Source organism: Nerophis ophidion, linkage group LG21 (assembly GCF_033978795.1).
Source record: "Nerophis ophidion isolate RoL-2023_Sa linkage group LG21, RoL_Noph_v1.0, whole genome shotgun sequence".
NCBI lineage: Eukaryota > Metazoa > Chordata > Actinopteri > Syngnathiformes > Syngnathidae > Nerophis > Nerophis ophidion.
In genome coordinates this window covers 13,717,910-13,745,497 of record NC_084631.1, presented here as the reverse complement: position 1 = coordinate 13,745,497, position 27,588 = coordinate 13,717,910, and positions in this window count along the sequence as shown.

Below are 27,588 nucleotides of genomic sequence, written 5' to 3'. Positions count from 1 at the left end.
AGCAACCCGTAGACTCTTAATATTGAAAAATAAAAGAAAGTCTAACCGGCCCCACAATGTCCTTCTTGGTGGTCCTGAGAACCCACACAACAGCAAGAGACTGTCACAAAAATATTTCTTAAAAAATATATTTTTAAACGTCGCTCATCCGTCTGTGCGCTCCAGTGAGCGCACCTCAGGACACGCTCACGGGTGCAAACATTCAGGGACGCGCCGTGCGCGACTCCGCCCTGCAGCATCCACCAGCTGTAATCAGTCACCGGCAATCAGCACACTTGCATGTAGTGAAGGAGCTGCCTTCTTAAGCCTGGACAACCTGCCTTCGCTCGCCGGAGTATAGTCTTCTGGCTCCTACAACCTCCGTTCCCGTGTTTGAGGTTGCTGTGTGTGTCGTCATTCCTCGTCGTCGTTCCCCTGCTTCTCAGATTGCACCTTGGATCTCGACCTCCCGCTTGGACACGTTCGTCTTGACGTCTCTCGCTTGCCGTGGATCATCTGCCTGCCCCACGGACTTCCGTGTTCTTTTGCTCTCACCAACATTTACGGTAAAACCCTCCAGTTAAATACTACACATAGACTACACATAGTCTTACAACATACACAGTTTTGGATCTAGTTCACATTCCATTTCCTTAGTTTATATTTGTATTGTTTGATTATTATATATATGGTTAATGTATATATAATAAATCTATAGGGCATACATTATTCTCTAGTGTCTGTTGCCGTCACCTTCCTTATTTTTATTTTCAACACAAAATAAAATCCAAATATAAATTAACAGAGTGACTGTAAACTCCCCGTGGAGTTGACAGTTATGGTAGCACAACTAAGCCCCGAACGGGCTAACATCACGAATAACATGTTTCACGACTAACGTGTTACACGTCCGATTTGCCCAGCGACTCTCTGTCTGTTGGGGAGAGAGGGAGGGACGGAGGGAGGGACGGAGGGAGGAAGAGCGCGTGCGGTTCTAGTGGAAAAGCGTCAAACTTTTCTCCGCTTGCATCACGCAAGTGACGTCAATGTTCATCCCTCGACAGCCAAATACCACACCGTGATTGGTATATTCCTTCAGCTCCACACACAACGCTGTCAAGCGCCATTCATATAAAACTCGCGGGCTGCACTAACATTAAACTTTCACATTAAAGTGGGGGCCGCAAAATAACATCTCGCGGGCCGCAATTGGCCCTTGGCCCACGTGTCTGGGACCCCTGGTTTAGAACCAAAAAACTGTATTTCTTTCTGGGCGGGAGGGGCTGTTTTCGTACTAAATAAGCTGACTCTTTCCGTTTGATTTTTAGACCGCTTCTGAATGCTGCTATTACCGCATTGTAAGGGCTGGTCTCCTAAAGCTTTAGTAAAAATTGGTAATATTGCTATTCTTTCTTGGTGGTCCTTCTTACTCAACATACATGTCATCCGAAAGAACTTGGGATTGACCAGTGTGTTTAATTCCCTGAGCGGTAGACTGGTGAGGAAACTCAAAGCACTTGGACCTCCAACTGTAAAATCTACATTAAGTTAGATGGAGGACAGGAAGAAGCCAAAGTACAAGTTGTAAAAGACTTCAAACAACTGGATAAAATACTGAAGATGACATTATCTCGACTACAAGGAAGTAAAAGATACAACTTATAAAGGCTTGATCCAGTCGAAACCAAAAACAACTCCAACAGTAACATAGATTATGACATATTTTACAATAACATGACCGTCCCTTCTTTCAAACAGGAAGTGAATTTATAGTCGACATGCAAACGTTTTGGTGGTAATAAACTATTAGTAACGGCAACGGCGGAGGATGCATGTGCATGTACGTGCCAGTCTGCCCCACAACGAGAGGAAGCTATATTGACTACATCACCGTACTACAACGGCGCAAAGCACTTTGGGTGAATTTATTTTGCCACCAATGGCAAAAACGTCCCAAATTGGGAAAATTCCAAATGGCTCGTTTACCGAGCGTATGAAGGAAGTCAAGATTATTTAATAAATATCCTCCCTATTTCTCCATGGTTTGAATTTACATTTTCAGGGCTTATGTTGATCCGAAATACATAGGTAAAGTTTGTTTTGCATAAATCGCCATCGTAGAAACAAAACTTGTGTGTAGATCGATGGATGACCTCCTGTGTCACATTCATACTTGCCAACCTTGAGACCGCCGAAATCGGGAGATGGGGGGGCGGGATTTGGTGGTATATATTGTAGCGTCCCGGAAGAGTTAGTGCTGCAAGGGTTTCTAGGTATATGTTCTATTGTGTTTATGTTGTGTTACGGTGCAAATTTTCTCCCGAAATGTATTTGTTATTCTTGTTTGGTGTGGGTTCACAGCGTGGTGCATATTTGTAACAGTGTTACAGTTGTTTGTACGGCCTGTGACCTGTATGGCTGTTGACCAAGTATGGATTGTATTCACTCATGGGTGTGTAAAAGTCGCATACATTGTGTGACTGGGCTGGCACGCTGTTCGAATTGAGGAAAAGTGGAGGTGACGACAGTTTGTCGAGGACGCTAAGTGTCTTTAAGGCACGCCCCCGATATTGTCGTCCGGTTGGAAATTCGGGAAAATAGTTGACCCGGGAGATTTTTGGGAGGGGCACTGAAATTCGGGAGTCTCCCGGGAAAATTGGGAGGGTTGGCAAGTATGGTCACATTACAGTATTATTCGAATTAGTATGCAGTGAAGGTTTGAAACAAATTACGGGCCAATTGTAATGGAGGTCGAGCCGAGTCATGGATTGTGTTTGCCATTGTGAATTTGGTCCTGTTTTTTATTTTTTTAAAAGAAGAACATATCGCTCTCCAATCGACAGCAATTGTGATTAATGCCAGCGCTGGGGCTTTACAGTCAGGCGGCATAAGGGATGCATATCCCCGGCAACAAATGCGGACTTGGGTTGTATGGTACACCGGTATTAGTATAGTACCGCGATACTAATAAATCATATTCGGTACTCTACCACCGCTAAAAAGTACCGGTCCGCTACCCCACCCTACGCCGCTGTTGTCGTCAAGTCGTGTCATTGCTGGTTTTACGAGCAGACGAGCATGTTCCGCAGCGCACAAACACAGAGTACTTACAAGCAGACACAGTGTGTGGACAGAAAAGGGAGAACGGACACATTTTGGCTTAAAAACTAACAATAAAGGTGAGGTTATAACACTGAAAGGCCCTTAGGAAGAGGTGCTTTAGAACATGGCTAGCTAGCTAGCAGCTAAAGTCCTGCCCCAGTCTGCAGCGTTCTAGCTACTTCTAAATCAATCAATCAATCAAACAATCAATCAATCAATCAAACAATCAATCAATCAATCAATGTTTATTTATATAGCCCTAAATCACAAATGTCTCAAAGGACTGTACAAACCACTACGACTACGACATCCTCGGAAGAACCCACATTAGGGCAAGGAAAACTCACACACAGAGGGCAAGGAGAATTCACACCCAGTGGGACGCCAGTGACAATGATGACTATGAGAACCTTGGAGAGGACCTCAAATGTGGGTAACCCCCCCCCCCCCCAACCCCACCCCCCACCCCCCATCCCCCTCTAGGGGACCGAAAGCAATGGATGTCGAGCGGGTCTAACATGATACTGTGAAAGTTCAATCCATAGTGGCTTCAACACAGCCGCGAGAGTTCAGTTCAAAGCGGATATAAGACAGCAGCGAGAGTCCCGTCCACAGGAAACCATCCCAAGCAGAGTCGGATCAGCATCGTAGAGATGTCCCCAACCGATACACAGGCGAGCGGTCCATCCTGTGTCCCGACTCTGGACAGCCAGTACTTCATCCATGGTCATCGAACCGGACCCCCTCCACAAGGGAGGGGGAGACAGAGGAGAAAAAGAAAAGAAGCTGCAGATCAACTGGTCTAAAAAGGAGGTCTATTTAAAGGCTAGAGTATACGAATGAGTTTTAAGGTGAAACTTAAATGCTTCTACTGAGGTAGCATCTTTACTGAGGTAGCATCTCTACTGAGGTAGCATCTCAAAATCACTAATTCTCGCCTCCATGGCGACAAATAAAGTAAGCTTCTTACAAGTATCATCCCTGCAGGACTAGGAATAGCTAAACATGCTTTACTACACACCATAGCTCACCGGCGTCAAAATGTAAACATAAAGCCATGGGTGGATCTACACCTAACATCCACTATAATGATACCAAGTACAGCAGCGTATCTAGTCGATACTAGTATGAATCATATCAATATTTTTGGGCATCACTGTTGTGTTACACACACACTCCGTGCTCCCCGCTGCTGCGGGAGCACACAGAAGCTCCACTGGAAACACCAGACACGCCCCGCGCTCATCAAGCAGACCGCGCCCACTCTCCGCCGCAGCCGGCGGCAGTCCACGCCTGACACACCTGACGTTGATGAAGGACGGCAGTATAAAGATGGGCGACGCTGACTTATCTACTACCCAGCACTCGTGTCACCACTGCTGTTTCCCTCCTGGACCCGTTTGTCTTCCCAGATCCTTGACTTAGCGTTGGACTTTTTGACCCTCTCTCCTACCTTCGACCCCGCTTGGACCTTGGACTTCCCCTGACTTTTCCCCACTTGGATTTGGACGCTGTTCATCCAACACGCACCTCAACAAACCTCACGGTATTCACATATGGTAATTCCACACATAGCCATGCATGCAGACACATAGTAGCATACACACCACGTATTCATCAAGTTTTCAATAAACTTATCGAACATGACATCCCGTTGCTGTGCCGTCTCCTTCCCCAGTAGATACATAACAATCACAACAGCTTCTTTCATTTCTTTTTTGTTTATATTATGTTTATAAACTCAGGAATTATGTCCCTGGAAACATGAGTTATTTGATTATGACCAATGTATGATCCTATAACGACTTGGTATCAGACTGATACCCAAAGTTTTCGTATCATCCAAAACTAATGTAAAGTATCAAAAAACTGAAGAATAAGTGTTTATTACATTTTAAAAGAAGTGTAGATAAAACGTGTTAAAAGAGAAAGTAAGCAGATTGACACACCTGGGTGAAGTCTGGTCTGGGTTTTGTCCGGTTTCATGTTGTCTTGTAATTTCCTGTTTTATTTTGAAAGGTTAACTCTCCTTCTCGTTTCAGATCACTTGCCTTTCCTCCTGTTTCACTTGTCTGACGTCTCTCCTGATTGCCTGATTGTGCCCACTTGTGTCACCCTCCCGACTGTGTATAAATGTCTCGCCCTCCTCTTGTCCTGTGCCAGAGTGTTTCGTATCTTCTTGTGCGTACCTCCAGCGTTCCTTTGGCCACAGCCATGGCCACGTTTCTTGTACCTTTTTGGATCCACGGGAGTATTTTGATCCGTAAGTTTTCTCAGGTAAGATTAGCTTCCCGGCATCACGTCTGTTGGAGCGCTTTTTGTTACACTTAGTAGTTTCATAGCCCCTTTTTCCCTCCGTAGACGGAGCGTTTTTGAGTTATTGATATTTTGGTTAATTTAGAGGTCAGGTTCGTTCTGTGTTCGATAGCCTGTTTGGTTTCTCCCGTTTTGAACCTCTTTCCTTGTGCAAATAAATATATGTTTATGAAAATCTGGCATCTGTGTTCAGAGTACTGTTCTGGTCATATATAAAAATATGAAATACTTGACTTGGTGAATTCTAGCTGTAAATATACTCCTCCCTTCTTAACCATGTCCCCAACCACGCCCCCCGACCATGCCCCTGACCCCCTACCTCCACCACCAGGAAGTCTCAAGGTTGGCAAGTATGTTAATAATTCATTTACCACTTGTCCTTAATAATGTTGACAAAATAATAGAATGTAAAATGACACGATATGTTACTGCAGTGGTTCTCAAATGGGGGTACGCATACCCCTGGGGGTACTTGAAGGTATGCCAAGGGGTACGTGAGATTTTTAAAAAATATTCTAAAAATAGCAATAATTCAAAAACTGTGAAAATAAATGCAACAATGCAATATTCAGTGTTGACAGCCAGATATTTTGTGGACATGTTCCATAAATATTGATGTTAAAGAAATTTCTATTTCAATCCCCAAAGAGGGTACTTTAAGTTGATGATTACTTCTATGTGTAGAAATCTTAATTTATAATTGAATCACTTGTTTATTTTTGAACACGTTTTTTTAGTTATTTTTATATCTTTTTTTTCCAAATAGTTCAGGAAAGACCACTAGAAATGAGCAATATTCTTTTACTGTTATACAATTTAATAAATCAGAAACTGATGACATAGTGCTGTATTTTACTTCTTTATCTCTTTTTATCAACCAAAAATGCTTTGCTCTGATTCGGGGGTATTTGAATTAAAAAAATGTTCACAGGGGTACATCACTGAAAAAAGGTTGAGAACCACTGTGTTACTGCATATGTCAGCAGACTAATCAGTAGCCTTTGTTTGTTTACTTACTAATAAAAGACATGTTTTCTTGTATGTTCACTATTTTATCTAAGGACACACTTGCAATAAGAAACATATGTTTATTGTGCCCTAACATTTTTTGTTAAAATATAGCCAATAATGCAAATTTTTGTGGTGCCTTTTATTTAAAAAATTAACGAAAAGTATTGAAATAATTTTGCCGCCGGTACCAAAATATTGGTATCGGGACAACACAGTACAGTAGTCTTATATGCAAGCACAGCCCACGCATAGTCGTGTGGGCGCACTCGCACGCCGCCCCCATTGAGTTCATTTCAGTCCATCTGGGATCATTAGCACTGTGATAATGAATATGAGGCTGAGGCCAGGAGTGGGTGGGGGGCGTGGGGGACAATAAGACAGAGAATGATAAGGAGGACAAAGGGGATAAAAGGATGGAGGAGGATAATGGATTTTCTCCTCACAAATGCACTGCTTTTAGGTACAAAAAGAAATGTGGGCTTGGACAAAACAATGGTGAAGGAAAGAAGAAAAACAGTAGCCAGTGAGAGAAATACTTGTTATGTTCTGCCAGTAAAAAGTACAGCAGAGACAACAGATGAGCCGAGAGAACGGGCAGACGAGGAAATACAGTAGAACAAATGACGAAGCCGAGTGGCGCGGTTAAATATTTCACCGGGATTGCATGTGTGCTTTTGTGCGCTCAAAGTGTGTGTGTGTGTGTGTGTGTGTGTGTGTGTGTGTGTGTGTGTGTGTGTGTGTGTGTGTGTGTGTGTGTGTGTGTGTGTGTGTGTGTGTGTGTGCAGACCGAAAGAAGGAGGGAGCCAACGAGCAAAGTGTGTCTGTTGACTTGTGGAGTTAATGATTGCTTTGGTCTGAATAGTGAGACAGTGTTGGCCCGTGTGGCGGGTGTGTTGGGGTGCGGTGAGGTGCGGGGGGCTCAGTGACCCACCCGGCGGCAGGCACACACGCGACATTTTTCAATACTCAATGCTGCACATTTAGAAACAACATGCCCTCCTGGGCTAAACACGGACACTGTTATTGTAGTGCTATCGGGCAGAAGAAGCGTGCCGCCCTGCACGTGTGTGGAGGGCACCACCTGCATGCAGATGAATGCGGGGGCGGGGGTGCACAAGACGTGCCTTTTGTGGCGCAAGAAAGGCAGCAGCTTGTCAGAGTGTGCCCCTACGAGCCGGGGGGGGGGGGGGGGGGGGGGGGGGGGCTGAGGCCTGCGGGTGGCTGCAAGGGATAAAGGGGCAGAGGGCAGCGGGGTGACAAGCTGTCCATTTGCAGATGAAACAATGCCAGGCGTTAACAAGACTAAGCTGGACAAAAGGAGACTATTTCAAACGCAATCTGCGACCCCTAAAGTCAATAGAAGCTTATTATAGGATGCCTTCTTCCATCCTTCTTTCATTGTGTCACGACATTCATCTTCCATATGAACCCAAAACACCCCCTCCCCCCACGGTTAATGACAGGTGATGTTGGGGAGTAGTGTTGTCCCGATACCAATATTTTGGTACCAGTACAGCTACCAAAATTATTTCGATCCTTTCGGTACTATTCGATACTTTTCGAAATAATGGGGAACACAAAAAAATGGCATTATTGGCTTTATTTTAACAAAAACTCTTAGGGAACATTAAACATATATTTATTATTGCAAGTTAATCCTTAAATAAAATAGTGAACATACAAGACAACTTGTCTTTTACTAGTAAGTAAACAAACAAAAGCTCCTAATTTAGCTGCTGACATACCGTATTTCCTTGAATAGCCGCCAGGCATGTAATATGCGACTGCCTTGAATTACTGCCGGGTCAATCTAGCTCACCAAATTTATAAGCGCATGCTTATTTTTGCCGCCGGGTCAATTTCGTGACGTCACGAGTGACGTTTCCCCTGTCGTCATTTTCAAAATGGCAAGGAGTTTATTTTTGTTTGTACTATGTGTAAAACCAGGGGTCTTGTTCCACAGCCATACAGATCACACTGATGGTTGTGATATAAAACAACTTTAACACTCCTACAATATGCGCCACACTCTGTGAACCCACACCAAACAAGAATAACAAACACATTTCGGTACAACATCCGCTCTGTAACACATTATAAACGCAACATAAGATTTACCCAGAATGCCATGCATCCATGAGTCTTGGCTATATCATACACCCCGCTAGCACCAACCCCCCCCCTCTTCTCCGTGCGTCGGTTGAGGTGGGCGGGGTTGGGGGCGCGTGTGTATAATATAGCCAAGAGTCATGGATGCATGGCATTCTGGGTAATTCTTATATTGCGTTTATAATGTGTTACAGAGCCGATGTTCTACCGAAATGTGTTTGTTATTCTTGTTTGGTGTGGGTTCACATAGTGTGTCGCATATGAATAAGAGAGTTAAAGTTGTTTATATCACAACCTTCAGTGTAAACAGTATGGCTGTTGACCAAATATGCATTGCAATCTCGTATGAGAAGCAACGAAATGCATGTGTCCGGCCGGCACGCAGATAGCATGATGTAAAAGTGGGCGCGATGACATGTTGTAGAGCAGTGGTCCCCAACCACCAGGCTGCGGCCGCTGAAGAATTCTTTATTAATTATTTTTTTATCACACTCAATTTTTTAACTGCATGCCATTGGTAAGCACAGGGGTGAGAAGAGGTTTTAAAATTATTAGCGCCTGCTTACTTTTACCGCATGCCTTGAATAAGCGCAGGAGTGAGAAGAGGTTTTAAATTAATTAGCGCCCCGGCGGCCATTCAAGGAAATGAATTATGCAGTAACATATTGTGTCATTCATTGTTCTATTATTTTGTCGAAATTATTATGGTTAAGTGGTGGAAAATTAATTATTAATCTAATTGTTCATTTACTGTTAATATCTGGTTACTTTCTCTTTTAATATGTTCTATCTACAATTCTGTTAAAATGTAATAATCAGGTAATCTTCTGTTGTTTGATACTTTACATTAGTTTGGGATGATACTACAAATTTGGGTAATTAATCCGATACCAAGTCGTTACAGGATCATAAACTGGAGCGGGGCGTGGCCTGCCGCTGAACAAGGTGTGCAAGGACCAGCCTCGAAGACAGCGACAGGTGAGTAGATGGCCCAGGTGGGCCTGTTATTTAATCACCTGTCGCCTTTATTAGCAGCAGCCGGAACAAGACACAGAGGTGGAGTTGGGAGCTAAAGAGAGCGAGCGAGAGACACATGCCTAAAACGGACTGCTGAAAAGCAATCCAGACCACCAAGATAAAAAGGCTCACGGGAGATCTTTTGGACTAAGAGAACCCTCATGGCAAAGAGACGTTTACACATGCAGTACATTGGTCATAATCAAAGTCTTCATGCGTCCGGGAACATATTTCCTGAGTATATAAACATAATATGAATTAAAAAAAAAAAAAAAAAGATGTTGTGAAGCCAAAAAATATATTGATAAAATCATAGTAGTATCGACTAGATACGCTACTGTACTTGGTATAATTACAGTGAATGCTAGGTGTAGATTCACCCATGGCGTTTGTTTACATTGCGACGCCGATGAGCTACGGTGTGTAGTGAAGCATGTTTAGCTATTCCTCGTACTAAGAAACTTACTTTATTTGTCGCCATGGAGACAAGGATTATTGATTTAGAAGTAGCTAAAACACTGCTAACTGCAGCTGATCTCTAGCCGTTACTTAGGACGTCTTTATCTTTAGTTTTCAAGCCAAAATTCTTCCATTCTCCCTTTTCTGTCTACACACTGTGTCTGCTTGTAAGTATACCGTGATTATGCACTGCCGAACATGCTCCTCTGCTCGTAAACCAGCGATACGATGTGACGACGACAGGGATGCGGGCGAGGGAGTACTTTTCAGAGGCGGTATAGAACCGAATATGACTCCTTCGTATTGTGGTGGTACTACACTTATACCGGTATACCGTACAAGCCTATTGGGGAAGAGAGGCTGAAGGCTCCAAGGCAACAAGTGCACCGATGTGAGAAAACGAGAGGCGGACACGTCATCATCAGGTTAGCATGCCGTCTTGTCTAAATGTGGCCAAGAAACACACCCACGCGTCCCTAATTCAACCTTGCAAGCATGAGCCTGTGTGTGCCGAAACGGTATCAAAACGTGTTTCTATGCCGTGCTTCTTTTGTCTCCAATGCTTCGGGGGAAGTTAACACTCAACGTTTCCATGTGTATTTTTAGTTCCAACACCCCGTTGTTGTTTTTCAACCTTTCACGCCACGTCAGTTTAATTTCTTAACGACTTGTACTCGTCTGTCATGTGATGTTTCTTTGCACGGCATCACCGGGGTGAATAGGCCAGGCACCTTCTTCAATACAACCTATGAAAAGACTCAGAAAGGGTAGTCCCCGTCTTTACAGGTGTTGTTCTTTGTGTTACTAGGCGTTTCTAAGAAATATCACACGCAATGAAACACATGTTGGTCCCTTTTACACTAAACCGGCTAAGGTTATCCATGGTAAAGCCCACCTAATTTTGTCATTGTCCACACACACATGTGATGGTCATTTACAGTAAGACCACCTCCCCACTTCCGTCCGCCTGTGCAAAGCGAACTAGTCAATACGCGCGTCATACTCACCTCCAGTGTTGCTTTGTGTCATGACTGTAAATCAGGTTTATGTTTGGTCAAGTTATGTTTTGTTTTTTGGACTCTTGTTTCCCGTTTTGCACTTCCTGGTTTTATTTGTTTCCATAGATACTCATTAGTTTCCACCCGTCTCCAAGTCATGCCCTTGTCCTCAGCCTCACACCTGTTTCTAATCATCCTCATAGTCACTATTTAAGTCATTTGTTTTCTGTTCCTCGGCCTGGGAACTTTACTTGCCTGCCTATCTACCTACCTATGCTGCACATCCTTCATGCCCTTGATCACCTGCCACGCACCTTGCTAATCATGCCCCTTGTTTTTGGTCACAGTAAGTTTTTTGTTTTAGGTTTTCATAGCCATGCCATCATGCTGTTTTTGTTTATAGTTCATTGTTATTCATGCCATTGAGCAAGTGTTTTGGTTTCATGTTTATAGTTATAGCCTTGGTTCTAGTCTTTTGTTTCATAGCCCTGTTTTTGTACCGCCATTGAGCGCTCTCTTTGTTTTATTGTTTTTGTAATATGGTGTTTAAACAAATTAAACATGTACCTTAATTCACGCCTGGCTCGTCACAAATTCCCTCTGTGTCGAAGAAGCAAAATAAATCCAAGTCAAAGTCCCGACACTTTGTGTGCATTTTCTTAAATATAACTTATATGAAGAATATCTATTGTTGTGGTATTTCACTGGACTGGAATCCAGTGGGCTGTGGGACCCTATTATAGTGAATCACACCTGAGACATCACAAATTAATCAAATCTTTATCAGACAACACTGTAATAAAGAACATTTTACATCAATCAAACTACGGATCTAGATATCTGGTCAGAACACTCCTCACTGATTTGCCTTCATCTTCATTGTCCAGTCGTTTTTGGTGAGTTTATATACTCTGGACCTAGACGTCGAGTCCGTGACATACATGACGGACAATAACTGATACAGTCTGCTTTGCCAGTCCAAAAGCATTCGATATTTTCCGTTGTCTTCTCTTGTTGGCCAGGTAATACAAAGGTAGCACACGCTACCTTTTTTTAATCACATCCACGGGAGCCCACATTCTCGTTGTCTCTCCTTGGACGAATGAACAAAGTTTTTCGGTAAGTAGAATCACAGCGGACTTGGACATTTGAAAGTGTCATGATCTGTGTTCCGGATCATGTTTTTGTTATGTTCTGTTAGATTTGGACTCCATTAGTTCCTGTTTTTCTTGCACTCTTGTTTGTTTTGGTTACCATGGTTACTTATTAATTTCACCTGCCTCTGGCTAGTGGTTGCACGCTCAGCTGCTGTCAACCACTAATCAGAGAGCTATTTAGTCACCTTGCTCTCAACATTCAGTCTGGCGTCATTGCTCATTTTCATGTCCGATTCCAAGTTTATACTCGTTGTTCCATTCATGCCGTGTCCACGTAAGTGCTAGTTGTTTCATGCCACAGTTTGTTACAATTTCTCCGTAGTTCTTGTTAAGTGTTAGCGTCTATGTTCCTGCGTTAACTTTTTTTTTTCTTTAGCCTTTCGTGTGAACGGCACGCTTTCCTTTTGTTTTGGTTCCTGTCATTTCTGATTTGTAGGATTAATTGATTATTAAATATGTTCCTACCTTCAAGTCCTGTCCGGAATAGTTTGTTTGCATCCTGGGAGAACAAACCTCGCAGTAAGCTGCGAAAACCACATCTTGGCAGAAAGTTGATTCCCACAAGCGTCTGTACATGTGGAAGAAGGGGAAACAAGGGCATGTCGGGATGATTCGCCTCCATCTTTCTAGTAGTTGCCGCCGAGTCACCGAACTGGGTTGTTATGAAGCTGGCTGTGGCGCGTTCTTCCTCTTAGAAGTCACTTTGTAAACGATCAATACGTCCTTACAAAGCTAAGAGCCGGAGATTCAAGAAATACATGGCGAACTTACTCGTGTAAAAAAATGTCCGAGTAGGAGGACCTTAAACGATAGTTTAGTGTGGCTGAAACGGGGCTTGGACTAAATAATTATTTGTTTAGGCGCCAGCGCCCCCCGCGACCCCGAAAGGGAATAAGCGGTAGAAATGGATGGATGGATGGAGTTATCCGGCTTAGTGTAGACATGGCCTTTGTCTGTCAAGCACATGCTAAAGCAGCAGGTGGCGGATGTCAGTCCTAACTGTGAGACCCTTTTAGCTAATAATGATCATCAAGGCAACATTAGAACAACGGCAACAATCAATCAATGTTTACTTATATAGCCCTAAATCACTAGTGTCTCAAAGCGCTGCACAAACCACAACACAAACCACTACGACATCCTCGGTAGGCCCACATAAGGACAAGGAAAACTCACACCCAGTGGGACGTCGGTGACAATGATGACTATGAGAACCTTGGAGAGGAGGTAAGCAATGGATGTCGAGCGGGTCTAACATGATACTGTGAAAGTTCAATCCATAATGGATCCACACAGTCGCGAGAGTCCAGTCCAAAGCGGATCCAACACAGCAGCGAGAGTCCCGTTCACAGCGGAGCCAGCAGGAAACCATCCCAAGCGGAGGCGGATTAGCAGCGCAGAGATGTCCCCAGCCGATACACAGGCAAGCAGTACATGGCCACCGGATCGGACCGGACCCCCTCCACAAGGGAGAGTGGGACAAAGGAGAAAACAAAAAGAAACGGCAGATCAACTGGTCTAAAAAGGGAGTCTATTTAAAGCCTAAAGTATACAAATGAGTTTTAAGGTGAGACTTAAATGCTTCTACTGAGGTGGCATCTCGAACTGTTACCGGGAGGGCATTCCAGAGTACTGGAGCCCGAAATGAAAACGCTCTATAGCCCGCAGACTTTTTTTGGGCTTTGGGAATCACTAATAAGCCGGAGTCCTTTGAACGCAGATTTCTTGCCGGGACATGTGGTACAATACAATCGGCAAGATAGGATGGAGCTAGAACCTGTAGTATTTTATACGTAAGTAGGAAAACCTTAAAGTCACATCTTAAGTGCACAGGAAGCCAGTGCAGGTGAGCCAGTATAGACGTAATGTGATCAAACTTTCTTGTTCTTGTCAAAAGTCTAGCAGCGGCATTTTGTACCAACTGTAATCTTTTAATGATAGACATGGGGAGACCCGAAAATAATACGTTACAGTAGTCGAGGCGAGACGAGACGTAACAAGCGCATGGATAATGAGCTCAGCGTCTTTAGTGGACAGAATGGAGCGAATTTTAGCAATATTACGGAGATGAAAGAAGACCGTTTTAGTAACACTTTAAATGTGTGTGTCAAAGGAGAGGGTTGGGTCAAAGATAATACCCAGATTATTTACCGTGTCGCCTTGTTTAATTGTTTGGTTGTCAAATGTTAAAGTGGTATTATTAAATAGAGGTCGGTGTCTAGCAGGACCGATAATCAGCATTTCCGTTTTTTTTGGCGTTGAGTTGCAAAAAGTTAGCGGACATCCATTGTTTAATTTCATTAAGACACGCCTCCAGCTGACTACAATCCGGCGTGTTGGTCAGCTTTAGGGGCATGTAGAGTTGGGTGTCATCAGCATAACAGTGAAAGCTAACACCGTATTTGCGTATGATGTCACCTAGCAGCAGCATGTAGATGCTGAAGAGTGCAGGGCCAAGGACCGAACCCTGGGGAACTCCACACGTTACCTTAACGTAGTCCGAGGTCACATTGTTATGGGAGACGCACTGCATCCTATCAGTAAGATAAGAGTTAAACCAAGACAGGGCTAAGTCAATGAGAGTCACACATGTGGAGTGACTCTTTGGCCACCTAACGATTCCATCCGAATCCTGGGGTGATGATTTGGTTCAGAGTCGATTCTTAATTCAACGCATTTCAAACCGATTCTCACAATGTATCATTTGGTACAAACATTTTAATTGGAACTTTTTCAAAACGGGTTACAGGGTAGCACAGTTTCTGTTGGTTGCATGGAGGTGGCCTAAAAAATTTAATTCTTAGGTTTAAAAAAAAAAAAGTGTTTTAATTGATATGTGCAAATTAGGAATGATAAACGGGTTATACTTGTATAGCGCTTTTCTACCTTCAAGGTACTCAAAGCGCTTTGACACTTTTTCCACATTCGCACACACATTACATGGGCCTTACATGGCAGGAAGTGCCATGCAAGGCCCTAACCAGGACCCATCAGGAGCAAAGGTGAAGTGTCTTGATCAAGGACACAACGGACATGACGAGGTTGGTAGAGATGGGGATCGACCCAGGCACCCTCTTTTTCCTGGCACGGCCACTTTCCCAACCGCGCCATGCGTCCCCAAATCAATTTAGAATCGGGATTAACGAGAATCCTGATTAAAATGTGAATCGATTTTTGTGCACTCTGGACTTTCACTCGAAATAGGAAAAAGTATTTAAATACATAATTATAGGGCAAAATGTGACCTCATAACATACAGTTTTCCAAAAATTCCCATTTCAAAACTGTAATAATAATACAGGATTTGTTATAAAGAGAAATGTGTTTTCAGATTTTTGTATTTATTTGTTTATAAAAAGCGTGACAAAATATCTTCCTGACGATTTACATATTTCCACAGGAATATTCGGGTCACTCCAAAAATATTAGTATGACAAAAATAAATTCTCAATTCGACTATAAGAAGTTGCCAGCAGTGAGAGGCGACGGGCTGGGGTGGCAATTCTCGTTGCCCCACGACTCAAAGCCTGCACGTTGGAGTTCAACCCAGTGGACGAGAGGGTAGCTTCCCTCTGCCATCGGGTGGAGGGACGCGTCCTGACTGTTGTTTGTGCTTACGCACCAAACAGCAGTTCAGAGTACACACCCTTTTTGGGTACACTCGAGATAGTAAATGGTAAATGGGTTATACTTGTATAGCGCTTTTCTACCTTCAAGGTACTCAAAGCGCTTTGACACTACTTCCACATTCACCCATACACACACACATTCACACACTGATGGCGGGAGCTGCCATGCAAGGCCCTAACCACGAATCATCAGGAGCAAGGGTGAAGTCTCTTGCTCAAGGACACAACAGACGTGACAAGGTTGGTAGAAGGTGGGGATTGAACCAGGAACCCTCAGGTTGCTGGCACGGCCACTCTCCCAACTGTGCCACGCTGTCCCCACTGGAAAGTGCTCCCCCGGGTGATTCCCTTGTCCTACTGGGGGACTTCAACGCTCATGTTGGCAACGACAGTGAAACCTGGAGAGGCGTGATTGGGGGAATGGCCACCCGGATCTAAACCCGAGTGGTGTTTTGTTATTGGACTTTTGTGCTCGTCACGGATTGTCCATAAAAAACACCATGTTCAAACATAGGAGTGTCCATACTGTATGTGCACTTGGCACCAGGACACCCTAGGCCGCAGTTCCATGATCGACTTTGTAGTTATGTCATCGGATTTGCGGCCTCATGTTTTGGACACTCGGGTGAAGAGAGGGGCGCAGCTTTCATCCGATCACCACCTGGTGGTGAGTTGCCTGCGATGGTGGGGAGGATGCCGGACAGACCTGGCAGGCCCAAGCGCATTGTGAGGGTCTGCTGGGAACGTCTGGCTGAGTCTCCTGTCAGAGAGAGTTTCAATTCCCACCTCCGGAAGAACTTTGAACATGTCACAAGAGAGGTGCGGGACATTGAATCCGAGTGGACCATGTTCCGAACCTCTATTGTCGAGGCGGCTGATTGGAGTTGTGGCTGCAAGGTTGTTGGTGACTGTCGTGGCGGTAATCCCAGAACCCGTTGGTGAACACCAGCTGTGAGGGATGCCGTCAAGCTGAAAAAGGAGTCCTATCGGTTTCTTTTGGCTCATAGGACTCCGGAGGCAGTGGACGGGTACCGACGGGCCAAGCGGTGTGCAGCTTTAGCGGTCGCGGAGGCAAAAACACGGACATGGGAAGAGTTCGGGGCAGCCATGTAAAACGACTTCCGGACGGCTTCGAAGCGATTCTGGACTACCATACGCCGCCTCAGGAAGGGGAAGCAGTGCACTATCAACACCGTGTATGGTGCGGATGGTGTTCTGCTGAATTCGACTGCGGATGTTGTGGATCGGTGGAGGGAATACTTCAAAGAACTCCTAAATCCCACCAACACGTCTTCCTTTGAGGAAGCAGTGCCTGGGGAATCTGTGGTGGGCTCTCCTATTTCTGGGGCTGAGGTTGCTCAGGTAGTTAAAAAGCTCCTCGGCGGCAAGGCCCCAGGTGTAGATGAGATCCGCCCGGAGTTCCCTAAGGCTCTGGATGCTGTGGGGCTGTCTTGGTTGACAAGACTCTGCAGCATCGCGTGGACATCGGGGGCAATACCTCTCTTAAGTGTGGTTTTTGTCCTGGTCGTGGAACTGTGGACCAGCTCTATACTCTCGGCAGGGTTTCTTGAGGGTACATGGGAGTTTGCCCAACCAGTGTACATGTGCTTTGTGGACTTGGAGACGGCATTCGACCGTGTCTGTCGGGAAGTCCTGTGGGGAGTGCTCGGAGAGTATGGGGTACCGGACTGTCTTATTGTGGCGGTCCGCTCCCTGTATGATCAGTGTCAGAGCTTGGTCCGCATTGCTGGCAGTAAGTCGGACACGTTTCCAGTGAGGGTTGGACTCCGCCAGGGCTGTCCTTTGTCACCGATTATGTTCATAACTTTTATGGACAGAATTTCTAGGCGCAGTCAAGGCGTTGAAGGGTTCCGGTTCGGTGGCAGCGGGATTAGGTCTCTGCTTTTTGCAGATGATGTGGTCCTGACGGCTTCATCTGGCCGGGATCTTCAGCTCTCACTGGATCGGTACGCAGCCGAGTGTGAAGTGACCGGAATGAGAATCAGCACCTCCTAGTCCGAATCCATGGTTCACGGCCGTAAAAGGGTGGAGTGCCATATCCGGGTTGGCGAGGAGACCCTGCCTCAAGTGGAGGAGTTCAAGTACCTAGGAGTCTTGTTCACGAGTGGGGGAAAGAGTGGATCGTTAGATCAACAGGCAAATTGGTGCGGCATCTTCAGTAATGCGGACATTGTATCGATCCGTTGTGGTGAAGAAGGAGCTGAGCCGGAAGGCAAAGCTCTCAATTTACCGGTCGACCTACGTTCCCATCCTCACCTATGGTCATGAGCTTTGGGTCATGACCGAAAAGACAAGATCACGGATACAAGCGGCCGAAATGAGTTTCCCCCGCCGGGTGGCGGGGCTCTCCCTTATAGATAGGGTGAGAAGCTCTGCCATCCGGGAGGAACTCAAAGTAAAGCCGCTGCTCCTCCACATCGAGAGGAGCCAGATGAGGTGGCTCGGGCATCTGGTCAGGATGCCACCCGAACGCCTCCCTAGAGAGGTGTTTAGGGCACGTCCAACCGGTAGGAGGCCACGGGGAAGACCCAGGACACGTTGGGAAGACTATGTTTCCCGGCTGGCCTGGGAACGCCTCGGGATCCCCCGGGAAGAGCTAGACGAAGTGGTTGGGGAGAGGGAAGTCCGGGCTTCCCTGCTTAGGCTGCTGCCCCCGCGACCCGACCTCGGATAAGCGGAAGATGATGGATGGATGGATGGATGGACTATAAGAAGTAATTTTTACATGACCTTAAAAAAACAGAATGTAATTCAGCAAATTCAAAGTTATGATGATTTTAAAATAAAATAAAATTATACAAAATTTAGGTCATGATGATATGATAATAAAGTGTAATTTTACAAGAACAAAGTCATGAAGATATGAAAATAAAATATAGTTTTATGATAATAAAGTTGACATAATAAGATTTTATGATGATACAATTCTAATTTGATGAGGGAGTGTTGTATTACGAGAAAAATAATTCTATTTTATGAAGAAGAAACTAATATTTTACAATAATATCAATTATCCACCCATCCATTTTTTTTAATACTGCTTATCCTCACTAGGATCACGGGTTGGCTGGAGCCTATCCCAGCTGGCATTAAGGTAAGCTCTTGACTGGTCACCAGCCATTTGCAGGGCACATATAGACAAACAACCAATCACACTCACTGCCACACCTATACAAGTACAACCCATTTATTTTATTTAAAATGGATGGCTGGATGGATAACAGAATAGAATATGACAAGAGAAGTATAGTTGTGTAAAGCAGAGGGCCGTGTGTTCAGGGGACTGGGAGCAGGAGGCAGGATTGCCAGCGGGCGGCCATAATCGCTTTTTGCACACCACCCACACGGTCTTCCACTGACTTGCACGACGGCGGGCCGAGGTGGCGCACGTGGGCATAATTGTCTGGATTGCACTGCGCTTTTGTCCCACTAGATCTCCTGTCAAGTGTCACTCTCCAACTTAGACATGCACGCATACACACACGCACACACACACACGCACACACACACACACACACACATGCACACACAGACACACACACACACCGTTACCCATGCATGGCCCTCTAATGTGCCATAGCTTAACAAATACTTACACTAGTGTTGTTCCGATATCAATAATTATTTCGATACTTTTCGGTTCTTTTCTAAATAAAGGGGACCACAAAAATTGAATTATTGGCTTTATTTTAACAAATTATCTTTGGGTATATTAAACATATGCTTATTTTCGCAATTTTGTCCTTAAATAAAATAGTTAACATACAAGACAACTTCTCTATTAGTAGTAAGTAAGAAAACAAAGTCTCCTAATTTAGCTGCTGACATATGCAATGTGTCATTTTGTATTACCTGTATAATATTTTGTCAACATTATTTACGGACAAGTTGTAGAAAGAGTGAAATTATTAATCTCCCTGTTCATGTACTGTTAATATCTGCTTACTTTCTATTTTAACATGTTCAATCTACGCTTCTGTTAAAATGTAATAATCACTCAGCTTCTGTTGTTTGGATGCTTTATATTAGTTTGGGATGATACCACAAATTTAGATATCAATCAGATACGAAGTAGTTACGGGATCATACATTGGTCATATCCAAAGTCCTCACGTGTCCAGGGACATATTTCCTGAGATTTTAAACAAAATAAAAAAATTTAAAAACGAAAGAATATCGACGTAATTGTAGTAGTATCGATTAGATACGCTCCTGTACTTGGTATCATTACAGGGGATGTTAAGTGTAGATCCACCAATGGCGTTTGTTTATATTTTGACGCACGTGAGCTACGGTGTGTAGTGAAGGTATTCCCCGTCCTGCAGGGATGATACTTGTAAGAAACGTACTTTATTTGTCGCCATGGAGGGGAAGATTAGTGATTTAGAAGTAGCTAGCCATGTCTTAAAGCACCTCTTCCTGAGGGCATTTCAGTGTTATAACTTCACCTTTATTGTTAGTTTTCAAGCCAAAATGCGTCCGTTCTCCCTTTTCTGTCTCCACACTGTGTCTGCTTGTAAGTACTCCGTGATTGTGCACTGCCGAAATTGCTCGTAAACCAGCAATGACACAACGTGACGACAAGGGGGGCGCGGGAAGGGTGGCAAACAGGTACTTTTTAGAGAATATGATTAATTAGTATCGTGGCACTATACTAATACCGGTGTACCGTACAACCCTGACTTACACTAAACAGAACTCATAACACCAGGGTGGTCATAATAACAAGTTAATAAAGTTTAATCTACAGATGATTATTCACATCCAGCCAGGAAGAAACCGCTGTTGTAACGTGCATACACGCATTACATCACCATGGCAACATGTTACGTCGCTGTTTGTCTGGTCCTAAAAAGGACGCGTAACAAAGGACATACACTATGGACTCACTTGTTCTTATTGAACAGTGGATTAAAGTACAAATTATATTGTCGCTAGTCAAGTGAGTCTCGGCAGCATACGGGAGTGCGCGGTCATCAGCAGCGCTAGCGATTAGCTGGAGTGAGCGAGCGAGAGAGAGAGAGAGAGAGAGAGTTCCACTCCAAGGCTTTTAATGTCACCATTCACCATAACGTATTAGCCAGAACACTTTCTACCGGCTCCATGTTCGCGTCAACAGGCACGATCAGGGGCAGCAAAAATGTCACTCCTGTTGCTGAACTTTTTCTTAATTATATACGGCCCGCAGTTGCGTGCCTGAATCCTTGATCCAGGGATAGGAAGAAACACCAAAACCCTATCCCCGGGATTTAAAGTGTCTAACTTTCTAATGTCGGTCAACCCAACTCCTTGTTTCAGACAAGCGAGATTTGTAAGAGGTTTGACGTGTGACATGTTTTACAAATGTTCACACATCCCTTTTTAACCCCGGCCAATAGAATTGACGCAGAACGTGATGGTATGTTTTAGTGACCCCCAATCGACCACCAAAATGACCGTTATTTGCTCGACTGATTATCTCAGACTAAAAGGTGCTTGAGACCATAATTTTAATTGTGACATTTCAGTCATCACAAGCAGACAAAACCTTTGCCTGTAAGCTTCGGGAACAAGTTCGTACGACCCTGAGGTCATACTTGCCAACCCTCCTGATTTTTCCGGGAGACTCCTGAATTTCAGTGCCCCTTCCAAAAATCTCCCGAGGCAACCATTCTCCCGAATTTCTTATGATTTCCACCTGAACAACAAAATCGCGGCACTGCCTTTAGCGTCCTCTACAACCTGTCATCACGTCCGCTTTTCAAACAGCGTGCCGGCCAGTCACATAATATATGCAGCTTTTACAGACACACATAAGAGAATGCAACGCATATTTAATCAACAGCCTTACATGTCACACTGAGGTTGTCCGTATAAAGAACTTTAACACTGTTACAAATATGCGCCACACTGTGAACCCACACCAAACAAGAATGACAAACACATTGCAGGAGAACATCTGCACCGTACCTGTTCTGCCTCTGTTATTAAGATTACTCTATTTAGTGTGTGTTTATTGCCAAGTCATTTTAATTAGTTCTGCTAGGTGAGCTGTACCTATAATAAACGCATAAGTAGGTCATGTGTTTAGACTCCGGAAGCATTTCAAACTGGTGCTCACAACTCCACTTCACTCCTCGTGTTTCTCAGCAAACAACTATTGTATCTTATGCTGTTCGTGGCATCGTCGGTATGTACCTATCTTTAATGTTTATAGTACACATCCATCCATCCATCCATTTTCTACCGCTTATTCCCTATCGGAGTCGCGGGGGGCGCTGGCGCCTATCTCAGCTACAATCGGGCGGAAGGCACACAATGAATCATATTTAGCTGTGAAATGTGTGTGTTTTATGATGTTAGACGATCTCTGATTACATCGCTTGTCCATGCCAGCTAACTTTCATTTCTTGTCATCTGCCTCTATCTAGTGGACGTTTGTTGTACTGTTACTTAAGACAATTTACCGGTAAACGGTTCATTTGTCACTGGTATTTAGTAATTATAACAACACATACAGTGGTGTGTGACAAAGTTAACTTAGATTTAATTCAAATGGAATACTTGATCATCTGTGGTCTGTGATATGACACTATTAAGTTCATTTAATTCATGCATTTACATTTACAATGTTTGTTTCCAACAGTTTCACCCTTTCAATTGTCAATAAACCTGGCCTCCATCAATCATTCTGGTGTTCAGAGTTTTGATGAGCGGAAGGTGTTGAACTTACTGCCTTCGTGTACAAGTGTGCTTAAGGAAGGCAGGAGAGTAACACAACATAAACACAACAGAACAAATACTCAGAATCCCTTGCGGCACTAACTCTTCTGGGATGCTACAATATACACACCCCCCGCTACCACTAAACCCCGCCCCCCCAACCCACCCACTTCAACTTCGCACCCCCAGTCGTCTTGGACTCCATGCCGCTGGACCCTGACCCGATTCTGTCAAGGATCGTGTGGTGACAGTCTGTGCACCAGTCTCCGCACGTTAAACAAAGTAACGCACGGGCATCCTCTATTAAGGGATACACCCTTACCAGGAAGATTGTCGTACTCATTCGAGTGACCGTCGATGATGATGATGATACATATATACCTATATACTGTATATACTGGCTCACCTCCACTGGCTTCCTGTGCACTTAAGATGTGACTTTAAGGTTTTACTACTTACGTATATAATACTTCACGGTCTAGCTCCATTCTATCTTGCTGAATTTATTGTAGCATATGTCCCGGCAAGAAATCTGCGTTCTATGAACCCGGCTTAATAGTGATTCCCAGAGCCCAAAAAAAAATCTGCGGACTATAGAGCGTTTTCTATTCGGGATCCAGTACTCTGGAATGCCCTCTCGGTAACAGTTAGAGATGCTACTTCAGTAAAAGCATTTAGGTCCCATCTTAAAACTCATTCTTATACGCCAGCTTTTAAATAGACCCCCCTCTCAGACCAGTTGATCTGCCGTCTCTTTTCTGCTCTGCCTCCCTCTCATACCTGGAGAGGTTATTAGCTGACCACAGATGATGAGCTAGCTGTTCAAAGTCGGGACCCGGGGTGGACCACTCATCTGTGCATCAGTTGGAGGCGTCTCTGCGCTGCTGACTTGTCTCCACTCAAAATGATCCCCTGCTGGCCCCACTTTGGACGCGACTCTAACACTATTAACTAGATCCACTCGACATCCATTGCACCAGTCGCTTTGATTGATAAACTTTGATTGATTGATTGATTGATTGATTGATTGATTGATTGATTGATGGATTGTTTGTTTGATTGATTGATTGATTGATTGATTGATTGATTGATTGATTGATTGATTGATTGATTGATTGATTGATTGATTGATTGATTGAATGATTAAGGCATGTCGGAGGTATGCATAAATCACAATATTGCCTTCACTCATACTTCTTCCAAACAGGCCATTTGAAATTTGCCTAATCAGTCTACACCAGGGCAGCTGTGGCTACTGATGTAGCTTACCACCACCAGGTGTGAATGAATGTTGAGTCCCACTTCTCTGTAAGCGCTTTGAATGTTTAGAAAAGCGCGTTATAAATCTAAGTTATTATTATCATTATTATTATGTCGGAGGTATGCATAAATCACAATATTGCCTTCATTCATACTTCCTCCAAACAGGCCATTTGGAATTTGCCTAATTTGTGATGTTTTTCCCAGGTGCAACATCAGCGGATTATCCATACATTGTAGAAATCTACCTGAAGTGCTTTGTGTGAGTCCACCATTGTAGTCCTACGCTGTAGTACAATAAGCTTTTTCTTTTTCTCGATCCTCTTGTTGTGGGGCAGACTGGCTCGTACAAGCACATGTGTCCTCCACTGTTGTCATTTTTATTACAAAGTAGCGTATAGTTCGAACTTATAAACACACAGTATGGTAAGTACACTTCCATGTGGTCTACATAACATAAATGGTAGTTCTTTGGTCAAAATGTTGCATAGATTAAATCCCTCTTTAAGACGCTTTCTGGCTGTCTCTTTAGGATGCGCCATTTTGTGGGTGGTCTTGTTTATGTGCCTCCACTTGAACAGTGTATTCTCCCCGCCTTCTTTGTTGTAGTGTTTAGTGCTTACATATACAGTACAGGCCAAAAAGTTGGGACACACCCTCTCATTTAATGTTTTCTTTATTTTCATGACTATTTACATTGTAGATTGTCACTGAAGGCATTAAAACTATGACACCTGGGAAGTGAAAACCATTGCAGGTGACTACCTCTTGAAGTTCATCGAGAGAAAGCCAAGAGTGTGTAAAAAAGTAATCAGAGCAAAGAGTGGCTATTTTGAAGAAACTAGAATATAGAATATAAAACGTCTTTTCAGTTTTGTTTTTTTTAGGTACATAACTCCGCTTGTGTTCATTCATAGTTTTTATGCCTTCAGTGACTATCTACAATGTAAATAGTCATGAAAATAAAAAAAACACATTGAATGAGAAGGTGTGTTCAAACATTTGGCCTGTACTGTATATGTAAGCACTAAAAACTACAACAAAGATGGCAGGGAGAAGACGCTGTCGAAATGGAGACATAAATAAGACCACCCACAAAATGGCCCATCCAAAAGAGACAGTCAGAAAGCGTCTTGAAGAGGGACTTACAAATATATGCAACATTTTGACCAAATAACCACCATTATATGTTATGTAGACCACAAGGAAGTGTTTTACATGTAGAAAAAATTATAATATGAGCCCTGTAAATACAAACAGGAGTCATGTCCTCTGTATTTTTTGAAGTGACAACAAGAAGATGATATGATTGACTGCAAATATACTTTGTGTGGGACATTGTGTGTACAATGTCCCACAATGGTACAGTGGGACGGTATGGCGCAGTGGAAGAGTGGCCGTGCGCAACCCCAGGGGCCCTGGTTCAAATCCCACCTAGTACCAACCTCATCACGTCCGTTGTGTCCTGAGTAAGACACTTCACCCTTGCTCCTGATGGGTGCTGGTTGGCGCCTTGCATGGCAGCTCCCTCCATCAGTGTGTGAATGTGTGTGTGAATGGGTAAATGTGGAAGTAGTGTCAAAGCGCTTTGAGTACCTTGAAGGTAGAAAAGCGCTATACAAGTACAACCCATTTATTTATTTATTTACATCACCATGTAGTAAAAGATCGTCCCTCAATATACAATCTTTGATCATGCACAGCTGAACCCACTACAACTCCAGACAACAACATAACACAAAGAAGTGGTGTCCAAAGATTACGTTTAAACATCATCCGATCCGAAATGTTTAGGGGAGGCGTTTTGCATGAAGAAGCTCACCGGTATGTCAAATGTAAATTATTGACTGACAAGGCGATGAATATGAAACTTTACTCCAAATATATTCCTGGACACATTATGCTCTGTTACTGATTATAATATTAACAGAAATTTCTCCCATTGTGCGTGAATTTCAAAGCTGTATGTCCTAAGTTCAAATCTATGTCTGAGTTGAAGTAATGTTGCCAAACTTATGTTTTAATGATGCTAAAATTGTTTAATATGCTTAACTTTGGATTGGCAGACCGGGTTGGTGGTCCCTCTCTTTAAGAAGGGGGACCGGAGGGTGTGTTCCAACTATCGTGGGATCACACTCCTCAGCCTTCCCGGTAAGGTTTATTAAGGTGTACTGGAGAGGAGGCTATGCCGGATAGTCGAACCTCGGATTCAGGAGGAACATTGTGGTTTTCGTCCTGGTCGTGGAACTGTGGACCAGCTCTATACTCTCGGCAGGGTTCTTGAGGGTGCATGGGAGTTTGCCCAACCAGTCTACATGTGCTTTGTGGACTTGGAGAAGGCATTCGACCGTGTCCCTCGGGAAGTCCTGTGGGGAGTGCTCAGAGAGTATGGGGTATCGGACTGTGTTATTGTGGCAGTCCGCTCCCTGTACGATCAGTGTCAGAGCTTGGTCCGCATTGCTGGCAGTAAGTCGGACACGTTTCCAGTGAGGGTTGGACTCCGCCAAGGCTGACCTTTGTCACCGATTCTGTTCATAACTTTTATGGACAGAATTTCTAGGTGCAGTCAAGCCGTTGAGGGGTTCCGGTTTGGTGGCCGCAGGATTAGGTCTCTGCTTTTTGCAGATGATGTGGTCCTGATGGTTTCATCTGGCCGGGGTCTTCAGCTCTCACTGGATCGGTTCGCAGCCGAGTGTGAAGCGGACAGAATGAGAATCAGCACCTCCAAATCCGAGTCCATGGTTCTCTCCCGGAAAAGGGTGGAGTGTCATCTCCAGGTTGGGGAGGAGACCCTGCCCCAAGTGGAGGAGTCTAAGTACCTAGGAGTCTTGTTCACGAGTGTGGGAAGAGTGGATCGTGAGATCGACAGGCGGATCGGTGCGGCGTCTTCAGTAATGCGGACGTTGTACCGATCCGTTGTGGTGAAGAAGGAGCTGAGCCGGAAGGCAAAGCTCTCAATTTATCAGTCGATCTATGTTCCCATCCTCACCTATTGTCATGAGCTTTGGGTCATGACCGAAAGGATAAGATCACGGGTACAAGCGGCCGAAATGAGTTTGCTCCGCCGTGTGGCGGGGCTCTCCCTTAGAGATAGGGTGAGAAGCTCTGTCATCCGGGAGGAGCTCAAAGTAAAGCCGCTGCTCCTCCACATCGAGAGGAGCCAGATGAGGTGGTTCGGGCATCTGGTCAGGATGCCACCCGAACGCCTCCCGAGGGAGGTGTTTAGGGCACGCCCAACCGGTAGGAGGCCACGGGGAAGACCCAGGACACGTTGGGAAGACTATGTCTCCCGGCTGGCCTGGGAACGCCTCCGGATCCCCCGGGAATAGCTAGACGAAGTGGCTGGGGAGAGGGAAGTCTGGGCTTCCCTGCTTAGGCTGCTGCCCCCGCGACCCGACCTCGGATAGGCGGAAGAAGATGGATGGATGGATGGATGCTTAACTTCAGCGTAGTAATTAAAAAAAAAGTGGATTGTTTGTGTTGCTCAAGGTAACATTATTTATATGGTGCTGAGAAAACCACAGAACTTTCCTCCAGAAGGTCTTATATTTGTCAATGTAATGTCAGATGATACAAAATTTGAGCTGTTTGGCCACAATACCCAGCAGTATGTTTGGAGGAGAAAAGGTGAGGCCTTTAATCCCTACCGTCAAGCATGGTGGTGTTAGTATTGTGCTCTGGGCCTGTTTTGCTGCCATTGTAACTGGTGCTTTACAGAGAGTAAATGGGACAATGAAAAAGGAGGGTTACTTCCAAATTCTTAAGGACAGCCTAAAATATATCACCCCGGAGGTTGGGCGAAGTTGGGTGTTCCAACAGGACAATGAC